This window comes from Mustelus asterias, chromosome 3 (genome assembly GCF_964213995.1).
Source record: "Mustelus asterias chromosome 3, sMusAst1.hap1.1, whole genome shotgun sequence".
NCBI lineage: Eukaryota > Metazoa > Chordata > Chondrichthyes > Carcharhiniformes > Triakidae > Mustelus > Mustelus asterias.
This window is the reverse complement of record NC_135803.1, coordinates 62,068,575-62,080,319: the sequence shown is the minus strand read 5'-3', so window position 1 is coordinate 62,080,319 and position 11,745 is coordinate 62,068,575. Positions and strand designations below refer to the sequence as shown.

At 45.2% G+C, this 11,745-nt stretch overlaps 1 protein-coding gene across 1 annotated transcript in view; it reads left to right on the top strand.

The window, feature by feature from the left end:
- Positions 1 to 768: 768 nt before the first annotated feature.
- The window catches only part of LOC144491350 (uncharacterized), a 30,873-nt gene continuing 19,896 nt past the window's right edge, over positions 769 to 11,745 (top strand). The window contains exon 1 of the mRNA XM_078209036.1: positions 769 to 1,008. The gene's annotated coding sequence lies outside the window, so the exon portion shown is untranslated. The remainder of the gene's footprint in view (positions 1,009 to 11,745) is intronic.

Here is an 11,745-nt window from a genome sequence, read left to right as displayed (position 1 = left end):
TGCTTAGATGTCTAGCAATTCAACATCATGGTGACCACTGGCTTCAAGCTGCATTCAAGTTAGCAGACAGCAACAGACTGGCAAGCTGCCTGAATCGGAAGTCACAGGCATGGGTTCATCTACATTGTGATCACCACACCCATTCTTGGGGGCGGTAGAATTTAGACTGCATTGTGTTCCCTATTAAAACACACATGGCATTAATGAAAATTTAGGGAGAAATCAATGAAATCAAACTTCTTATAAGGTTTGAATCTCAATTTTACAAAATGTTTCAAAATAGTTCAAAATGATTTGGATTATTAATTGTTATTTCCTGAAATTTGGTGGCTTTATATCTTCTGGAATTTACCTGCTGGCAGATACTAGTTCAGAAATAGTTGTTACCATCATTTTCAATGTCCTTCTCATGTTTTTCATTGTTTAAAAGCTATTTCATTGGAAAAATGACATCTGGCGTATTTTAAACAAAACGACTTCTGTATGAATGCCCTTTATATTTCCTATAATTTTAGCTGTGTGTATTAAAATGATATATTAAATATCTGCTGCTTAATACTGTGCATTTTCTTTCTGTAGTGAATTTTATACTTTTTCAAAAGCAGTCTGCAAAATTGTAACACGAGTTACAACCTGGAAGACCAGAACGTGTGTACTTAGTGTCCTAATTGGCTGTTCGGTTACAGGAGTTTATTGGACAGATATCAGGAACCAATCACTTTGTAGTTTCCTGCATTCTCCTTCCTTGTGAGGTGCTTATTTGTTTCTGATTTAAAAAGGTGCTACTTGAGCTGTAGTCCTGTTAGACTCAGCAGAGCTCTGAAAGGTTGCAGGATCACAGGCGCAAGGTGGTCCCCAGGATTTCCAATAGACCAGCAGCAACAGCAGTGTCGCCTGGGAGAGCTGACAACATTACCCTGTGAAGTTACTGAAGATTTGCTTAAATCAAATTAGAGATACTGGGAGGGGGGGGAAAGAAATCTAGGTAATGATACCCATGAAAAACCGGTGAGCTGCTTTTGATTTTATACAGTATTATGAAATTTTAAATTAAATTATACTTCTTTGCATATTTGTGAAGTTAAACATTTTTATAAAAGTGTTTTATACAATGAGTCTATCAACATGCTCGTACAGAGATGTGCTTCAGGATCAGATTGTGGGTGGAATAGTTGGTCAATGGGTATAAGTATGATGCTCCCTTTTCTAGGATCTTAATTGGATTGGATCATTATTCCTGTCATGCCACAATAAGGTGGTAGCATCTTGCACCAATCGACTACTTTTTGTCCGCAGTGATGTGTTGTGGGGTTAGTGAGGGAGAATTACTTGAGTGAGATTTCAGGATGCGGATCCAAGTCACTTTGGTACCTTTCCATTTCAAGATAGTGGTCCCACATCCTCCTCTGTGTCTGGCATATGTTCCACCCCTGCTTAATCTCCCATTTTAAATGAATATTTTAAAAACATGGCGGCATGGTGGCACAGTGGTTATCACTGCTGCCTCACAGCGCCAGGGACCCTGGTTCAATTTGGGCCTCGAGTCACTGTCTGTGTGAATTTTGCACTTTCTCCCTGTGTCTGTGTGGGTTTTATCCAGTGCTCCGGTTTCCTCCCACAGTCCAAAGATGTGCGGGTTAGGCTGATTGGCCATGCTAAATTGACCCGAGTGTCAGGGGGTAAATGTGTGTGATAATGGGCCTGGGTGCGACTGTGGTGCAGACTCGATGGGCCGAATGGCCTCCTTGTGTACTGTAGGGATTCTATGATTCTAAATAACTGTTCTTGTTAATTATAATTTTTAAATTATCAATGGAAAAAAATAATATTTTTGAATAATCGAGAAAATGATGAATAACCTTTGTTTGTCCAAGTTTGGAAAATAATACAGATATTGGCATAAGTTAAATACTCGAAGTACAAACTACAAAGTGTCTAGTTCTGTCAGACAAATCTTTATTGTGACAATTTTTGTGCTTGCCAGTCCAAAAAGGGGATCAGTTGCTGTTGTCTGTAATGGCGCTTTACCTGACCAGACCAAACAGTTCATTTTTCTGTTCAGTAGCTTGAATATAGATCGGGGCAAGATCAGATAGCAAACAAATTAAATGGTGTGCCAATACTTAAAAGAACCAAATTTTAGAAGAATGAAATCTACAAACAATATCCTGCTTCCAATTCTGCTCATGCATTTGTATGTACTTTGAGTGAATATCAGGTGAATTTTGCATCAATACGTGGGGTTACGGGATAGGGCCTGGGTGGGATTGTCGTTGGTGCAGTCTCTCAATGGGCTGAATGGCCACTTTCTGCACTTTAGAGATTCTTTGATTCCATGATTCTATAATCTTGGGGTAAGTGACTAGTTCCAAAGCAATTAACGTCAAAAATGCATTCCAAAGATGTATAGTTGCAGCGTAGTTTTATTTTCCCTGCAGTGCTAATGACTTATGGGTGGCACGACGGCACAGTGATTAGCACTGCTGCCTCACAATGCCAGGGACCCGGGTTTGATTCCAATCTTGGTTTCGACTGGTCAGCTAAGCAGTAATGTTGGAGTTGACGAGGTCTGAAATTGGCCAAGTGTTCGACCATTACTCCTTGACTACTCACTATGTTCAGCATGCCAACAGAAGCAAGTTCCCAGAGTCTGGCACTCGGAGCCACCAGTGGGAGCTGAGAGAGTCATCTGGACCAATGTCTGGTAAACTAATCTGGGTGTGGTTGTTTGTCATGCAGATGTGTCAGTGTTCACCCTATACACTCCTAAAGGTAGTGCGCTGGACTATCTAGCCATATCATAGAATCATAGAAACCCTACAGTGCAGAAGGAGGCCATTCGGCCCATCGAGTCTGCACCGACCACAATCCCACCCAGACCCTACCCCCATATCCCTACATATTTACCCGCTAATCCCTCTAACCTACACATCTCAGGACTCTAAGGGGCAATTTTTAGCATAGCCAATCAACCTAACCCGCACATCATATGTTTGAATCAACTTTAGGCTGTTATTTAGCAGTGTAGTTTAGTGCTAGACATCAGTGGATGGTTCAGAGATAAGGATGTACAAATGTTTGAACCATTATTAATCACTAAATTGGGAGTGAATGCCTACTAGATAGCCAATTAGAGTTCTCCATTCGTAAATATTTTCAAATGTAAGACTCAGATTTCTACTGGTTCAGTTGAAAATGCTTATTTCCGGCTTGAAAAGTTATAGGTGGGATTTCTTCTATTAGGACAAGCAGATTAGCCACCGTTGTTATCTGTAAAGATATTGCAACATAAGTTGGGCACAGGCAAATGAATACATCAGAAATTAATTCCCACTTGCCTCCTCTGTTAAAGTATCTGCATAAATCATAGAATCCATACATTGCAGAAGGAGGCCATTTGGCCCATCGAGTCTCCAGCAACCCTGAGATAGAGCATCTTACCCAGGACCACCCCTGCCACCCTATCCCCGTACCCCATGCATTTACCCCACTAATCCTCTAATTTACACATCTTTGGACACCAAGGGGCAATTTACCAAGGCCCATCTATCTAACTTGCACATCTTGAAGTGTGGGAGGAAACTAGAGCACCCAAAGGAAACCCACACAGTAATGGAGAGAATGTGCAAACTCCAGTCACCCAAGGCTGGAAACAAACCCGGGTCTCTGGCATTGTGAGGCAGCAGTGCTAACGACAGTGCCACCATGCTGCCCATAAATCATTAGCACTGCAAAGAAAATAAAACTACGCTGCAACTATACATCTTCGGAAAGCATTTTTGAAGTTTATTGCTTTGGAATTGGTCACTTACCCCAAGATTATAGAATCACAGTATCATAGAATCCCTAAAGTGCAGAAAGAGGCCATTCAGCCCATTGAGCCTGCATCAACAACAATCCCACCCAGGCCCTATCCCCGTAACCCCACATATTTACCCTGCTAATCCTCCTGACACTAAGGGGCAATTTAGCATGGCCAATCAATCTAATCTGCACGTCTTTGGACTGTGGGAGAAAACCAGAGCATCCGGAGGAAACCCACGCAGACACGAGGAGAACGTGCAAGCTCCATACAGACAACCACCCAAAGCCGAAATTGAACCCGGGTCCTTGGAGCTGTGAGGCAGCAGTGCTAACCACTGTGCCACTCTGCCACCCATTATACATGCTCCATTTCACAAACTGGGGCTCATTAAACCCTTTCGCAATAAAAGGCATACCAACCTGTTGGCTGTGTGAAGATAGTAATGACCATGGAATGAATGTCCTCAGCCTGTCAGATTGCCCATCAGCCTGCAAGTTTTTCTGCACCATTCTCCTGGAGAGTGTGAAGAGAGGAAAACAATAACTTCACAAGTTTTATTCATTAAAATATTATAAAGTTTGCTTCCGAAAAATATTGATATGTTCAATTTGCAAAAACTTTCGGACTGTGCTGTTTGATTGTGTGAATATGCGGTTACATTTAAATTAGTTAGCGTGCAACAATATAGCAGGAGAGAGCTCAAATTCGAGGTAGGAGCTGTGCTTTGTTAGAAAAGCCCCTTTTGCAGCTGGAACTTTTTAATACAGTTCATATGGATGGACATCAGGTTTCCTGTCTCAGATAGTTTCTCGTGAACCCAAATAAAAACAGTTTGAGGAGTTCTAACTGAATTCCCAGTGGGCACAATTTCACAACATAAGGTTGCCTGCAAAGCAGGTTTAATTGGCATCAGTTAGCTAAGCCTCATCAATATGTTATATATTATGGCTTTTAATGTGGGAAAAGGGGGCGAATTCGTGTGATTGTGCCCTTGTTTTCTGATCATGGTCCTGTTGAATTATGAGTATTTTAAATCCGCTTTTTTGGTAATGTTTATTTGTTTTGTAGATGATGAAGTCATTAATTACAGAAGGCTTTACACACTTATGGGCCGGAATTCTCCAGTCTCGCAAACCCCGCTACTGCTGCCAGCGAGAATGGAGAATTTGGTGCTCAGCTAAATCTCCATTCACTGCAGTGGGACCGGAGAATCCCAGCCGGGGGCGAGGTCAGAGAATTCTGGCCATAATTGCAAAGGTGGATTATCATGGCCACGACTAATTATGTCTATCTGTCACATTCCACATTGGTTTCAACAGCGTATACAAAGGAACCCACAAAAAGTGCATGGAATAACAATACTAGAAACATAGAATTCCTACAGTGCAGAAGGAGGCCATTTAGCCCATCGTGTCTGCACTGACTCTCTGAAAAAGCATCCTACTCAGGCCCATCCCCCACCCCACCCTATCCCTGTAATCCCATGCACTTACCATGGCTAATCCCCCTAACCTACCATCTTTGGAAACCACGGGGAAATTTAGCATGGCCAATCCACCTAACCTATATATCTTTGGACTGTGGGAGGAAACTGGAGTGCCAGGAGGAAACCCACGCAGATACGAGGGCAGGAATTTTACCGCCTCACCCATCCCAGAATCAGGGCGAGTGAGGCTTGCAGAACGGAATTCTCCGTTGACCTCGGGTGGGATTTTACAAACCTTGCCTGAGTGAAGTCATAAAATCCTGCATAAGGAATTTGTACAAACTCCACACAGATAGTCCGCCAATCGAACCCATGGCACTGTGAGGCAGCAGTGATATCCAATGTGCTACTATCACAGTGTTCAATTGAATATAGATCATACCCTCCTCATTTAAATTAAGGGAATAGGTACTCCATAACTACTCCCCACGATGAGCATCCAACTTTAAGATTCAACAGCAAAAGCTTGCTTTTTGTAAATAGCATCTCCTTAGTTTTTTGTCAGGGAAAAAATCGGACCTCTCAGGGACAAAAGTGGGGAATTATCCTTAGAGCCCAGAGAAGTAGGGGAGATCCTAAATGAATACTTTGCGTCGGTATTCACAAAGGAGAGGGATGTGTTGACTGGGAGTGTCTCGGAGGGGAGTGTTGACCTGTTAGAGAAAATCTCCATTACAAGGGAGGAAGTGTTAGGTTTTTTAGGGAATATAAAGACTGACAAATCCCCAGGGCCTGATGGAATCTATCCAAGGCTGCCCAGGGAGACGAGAGATGAAATCGCTGGGCCTCTGACGCAAATCTTTGTCTCGTCACTGGACACAGGTGAGGTCCCAGAAGGTTGGAGGATAGCTAATGTGGTCCCGTTATTTAAGAAGGGTAGGAAGGATAACCCAGGAAATTATAGGCCAGTGAGCTTGACGTCCGTGGTAGGGAAGTTGTTGGAGAGGATTCTTAGAGATAGGATATATGCGCATTTAGAAAGGAATAAACTCATTAACGATAGTCAACATGGTTTTGTGAGAGGGAGGTCATGCCTCACTAACCTGGTGGAGTTTTTTTGAAGAAGTGACTAGAATGGTTGACGAGGGAAGGGCCGTGGATGTCATCTATATGGACTTTAGTAAGGCGTTTGATAAAGTCCCTCATGGTAGGTTGGTGCAAAAGGTTGGATCTCATGGGATAAAGGGGGAGGTGGCTAGATGGGTGGAGAACTGGCTTGGTCACAGAAGACAGAGGGTGGTAATGGAAGGGTCTTTTTCCGGCTGGATGCCTGTGACTAATGGTGTTCCGCAGGGCTCTGTATTGGGACCTCTGCTGTTTGTGATTTATATAAACGATCTGGAAGAAGGTGTAACTGGGGTGATCAGTAAGTTTGCGGACGACACGAAAATGGCTGGACTTGCAGATAGTGAGGAACATTGTCAGAGGCTACAGAAGGATATAGATAGGCTGGAAATTTGGGCAAAGAAATGGCAGATGGAGTTCAATCCAGATAAATGTGAAGTGATGCATTTTGGTAGAACTAACGTACGGGGGAGCTATACGATAAATGGCAGAACCATAAAGGGTGTAGATACGCAGAGGGACTTGGGTGTGCAAGTCCACAGATCCTTGAAGGTGACGTCACAGGTGGAGAAGGTAGTGAATAAGGCATATGGCATGCTTGTCTTTATAGGACGGGGCATAGAGTATAAAAGTTGGGGTCTGATGTTGCGGTTGTATAGAATGTTGGTTCGGCCGCATTTGGAATACTGCGCCCAGTTCTGGTCGCCACACTACCGGAAGGACGTGGAGGCGTTAGAGAGAGTGCAGAGGAGGTTTACCAGGAAGTTGCCTGGTATGGAGGGGCTTAGTTATGAGGAGAGATTGGGTAAACTGGGGTTGTTCTCACTGGAAAGACGGAGGATGAGGGGTGACCTAATAGAGGTGTATAAAATTATGAAAGGCATAGATAGGGTGAATGCTGGGAAGCTTTTTCCCAGGTCGGTGGTGACGTTCACGAGGGGTCATAGGTTCAAGGTGAGGGGGGGAGGTTTAACACGGATATCAGAAGGACGTATGTTACGCAGAGGGTGGTGGGGGGCTGGAATGCGCTGCCGGGCAAGGTGGTGGAGGTGGACACACTGGGAACGTTTAAGACTTATCTAGATAGCCATATGAACGGAGTGGGAATGGAGGGATACAAAAGGATGGTCTAGTTTGGACCAGGGAGCAGCGTGGGCTTGGAGGGCCGAAGGGCCTGTTCCTGTGCTGTATTGTTCTTTGTTCTTTGTTTAAACTTTGTGTCAGTGTTCCAGCAAGGAAGTTGTCGAAAAAGTCAGAACATCCACACATGCCATCACATTATTAACTAACTATTAGATCGGCCACTTTCACCTCATTATTGTACTTTTTTCACTTGAACAATACTTAAAGTCAATGGTAATTTCTAATGAAATTATTCCGAGTGGGCAGGTGAGAAACACAAAGGTATGGAATGGGAGTAATATATGTTTTTGCTCCCACCACAATGTTTTTCTCCTTCTGTCTGGTGGGATAGTTTTGATGATCTGATCGAAAGGAAATTTACAGCTTGGCTGAAATTCCATTGTAGCAAATAAGGTGCTGGAGAAATTGCAAGGACAGAGAGTTTAACAAGTGAAATAAGTGCATTGTTGACTGAGCAGCATTCGACGTGAGCAGATCAGTTCAGAGGCACAAAGGAAGACCAATTCAATATAGTCTCCTGGCTTCCCTGCTACCTTTATAAATGTAATATTTATATTAAAAACACACACACACACGGGCACATTTACTTTAGCGGGAGACTCTCAGCAGGGAAAAATAACATATTCTAACTCCAACCAGCTGAGCAGTCAGAAATATTTTTAATGGTTCAAAAAGAACTGCAGCTGTTTTTCAAGTTTGAAAATGATGATATAATTAAGCAGCGCTAATGATTTTGAGTTTTGAGCAGCAATCCAAACTTTACTAACAAAATATATTAAAACTGATTTTAGAAAAATTGAATTCTAAAATACCCTGTCAGTGAAGGAATATTCTGATTTCTGTATACCCTGGCCGGGATTCTCCCAAAACAAAACTAAGTAACCAACGGGCGGGATTATGGGAAAATTTCCTATCCGTTTTTGGGTGTACTTACCTGAATGAATCTCCCACAAGGCTGACTGCCTAGACCACCGGAAAGTGGTGGGCTCGGGTTCCCACCTGAGAGGCTGACAGCACAGTGCTGAACGCGCCATTGCAATTGCTGGCCTCCCCTGGAACCCCCTGATCACTGGCCTTCTATGAACCCTCCGATTGTTCGCCTTCCCGGAACTCCCCCAATCGCTGGATTCCCGAACACCCCCCCCCTTTCCCCCAATTGCTGGCTGACCGGAACTCCTCCTGGGCCAACTTCGACTCCCCCCTCCCCCTCATGGCCAGACCTGATCACCCCTCCGTAATCCCACTTGGAGAGCGGCAGCACGTGCCCCCCACCATGGGTCACTCCCCGCCCGGTGGGCAGTGCCAAGATGCCCAGTGAGCAGTGCCAGTTTTCCCCTTGGGCAGTGCCAGGGTGCCAGGCTGGCACTGCCAGGCTGGCATTGCTCAAGGGGCACCCCTCCTTGCCCCTGACCTCCCAGGGCCTCGATGTCCTCTGCGCCCACCAGCAAGGTGAGGACGCCTGTTTCCTGTTAGTGGGGAACAGTTGTAAACACCATGAGGACCTCTCCTGGCAGAGGGCGGGGGGTGTAGTTGGGGAGTGGGGGGGAGACACAAGCAGGCCAGGAGAATACTGTCCTGTGCCCGCTAGTCATATGGAAATTCAAATTTCAAAGTACTAATCAGCACTGCGCCAATTTCTGGCAGTGCCAAGGGGTCGTGGCCAAAGGGGCCGAATAGGGCTGGCGGGACCTCTGATGGCGATCGGTGGGGGTGGGGTGGTCCCGCTACCACTCTGCACTCGGGCTTGGTGACAGAGGGAGGGAGGCTAGCGATCGGGGCTGGGCAGCGGGGTGAGGGGCGGATCAGCTTGCTGGGAAGGGATTGGGGTGGGGGTCAAAGCTGGCCTGGACGTGTCTGGGAGGCCAGCAGTCAGTTGGTGCGGGGGTCAGTTGGGGGTTGTGGGGCTGGCCAGCGATCGAGCTGGCCAGTGATCAGAAGACCAGCAGAGCGGGGCTACTGCGCATGCATCGATCTCCACTCTGACAGATCGGTGTATGCGCAGTAGCCCGCTCAGCGCTATGCCCCGGCCTCTCCAGTGGGAATAGGCCCTGCCCACAGCTTTTAAATGATATTCATACCTATGCACTCTGCAGTGCTCAGAGTGTTGGAGATTCATTTTGAAAATCCCGCTGAAAAAACCAGCGGGATTTACTCCAGTTTTTACGCAAATCCGGCATTTAGAATTTCTTTGGGAGAATCCCACCCATTCTACTTTTAAAAAATGGTTTGGGCTTAACTGTGATGCCCCCATAGTTGAAAAGCTCACCAATCCCTGCAGTCTCGACTCACGCATTGAGTGTAGAACTTACAATTATAACCCGTCAGGAAGTCAGTGCATTTGGCAGGAGCGTAAAATTAGGAAATTTGTTTTTAAAGGGACGGTTTTACTGAAGATAGATTGCTATAACATAAAGATTGTTTGCTTTTGTAAACTCTCACTCTAGGAATGATGCAAGATTGGCATCTTAAGATTCAGCCAGTGTTTGTCCCCACAACCAATCCAATCCAAAAATTTTCCACCGAAACAGTTGTTTAGTGGGAGCAAAGGCGGAAGGCTATTGAGTTCTGCTCAAATTCAATTCTTAAATGTGGCATAAGAACTAGGAAAATTCTTCATACAATAATAGAAACTTGTCCCTCGATTTTCAGTGAAATATCTTTTCTGCCATTTCTTTATGTGGTGGTACCACTGCCGAGGAGGGGATTTTAAAATAATTCATTATGTGGCATGGCAAGTACCACTAAGATGGTTTATACCATTCTAAAAGTTTTGCACTGGAGAGCTCAGGTAATAAAGACTCAGAATCACCACTGTCATCTGTTTATATTCATGTAATGCAAATACTAAGGGATAGGCAAAGCCTGAGACTATACCAGCACTGCCAGCTGACATTTTACTGATGCTCAGCTACACACATAACGGCAGCATAAGGTTAGAAGACCGATAGTTTTCAGACTTTTCCATGCAGATGCCCTATGCAGAACTGACACTTAACATGGTTTGGGAATACACAAAGGGATTACTTGAGTCTGTGATTTCTTCACAAAGCAATGTCCTTATGAGTAAATGTTAAATTGCTATTATACCCGTTTGTGTCTGAACAGCTGACACAGTGTAAATCAGTTCCAAACACTTTGACACGTGGCACATTGTCATGATTAAAATGGAATATGGTCAACTGCTCACTTTGTAAGCTTTCATTTTTCTACAATGTAAAATTGCTGGTGTGGGTAAATCAACAACAGAAAGACAAAGAGATGTTAACGTGAGGCACCTTGTAGACTTTCCCTGCATGGGTTGCTGAATAGACGTGAGTTGGTAATTATTTGAGAGAGATGGGTCTTGGGTATTTAAAACAGGGGGCAGAATCTTTTGCTCTCGCTGGTGGTGAGCTTGGAGGCAGGAAGGGCATTTACTTGAACGTCATGTTGGCATACTGAAATCCCAGGGCCATTCCGGATCCAGCAGAATTAAGTTCTAGGCTGGAAGGCCCAAGGTCAACCTCTATTGGGGCCCTTAATTGTCCAATTAATGACGACTTAAGGGCTTCATCCTGCTACCAGTGTGATTAACTAAGCTCCAAATGGGTAAGACTCCATGACAGGTGAACCTGTATGGGCTGCTTGCCACCGGGAGGGGTGTTCCTCAAACAAAAGCAATCAATGCCTGACCGAGGGACTGGACATAAAGAAGTGTGGGGTGGGGGTTGCCACTGGGAACTAAGCCCTGCTCTTGTTTCTGCACCTCCCCCTCACTCCCTCTGCCGCTGACCCCCCCACCCTGTGAAACCCCTGCACCATGTTACTGATCTGTAGCCTAGCTTCTCTGGGATCCTGGGACTCCAGAGAGTGGGGTTGCGGGGGGTGGGGGGGGGGGGGGGGGTGGTGGCGGGTGGGGGGTCTCTCCAGCAGCAGTGACTCCTCAGTGGTGCTGTTGCATGCAAGAGCTTCCCGCTAGGTGGAACTTCTGCCTCCAGAGTCTTGGTACCGGGGAAGTATCATCAGCGGCGTTGCCACTATCTGATTGGTATATGGTTTGGTGGACCTGAAAAGAGGCATCATGGGTCTGTTGCCGGCTCTCCAACTGCCAGACAATCCATCCCTTCACCTCCCCACCCACACCCCTGCCAAGGTCTCTTTCAGATGCTAACAAACCTCTCTTTCCTTGCCAGTATTTCCAATGTCTTTGCTTCAATTTTTCCTCAGATTTCCTCAGATTTTATTATTTTTGCTCTCTACGGAAAAT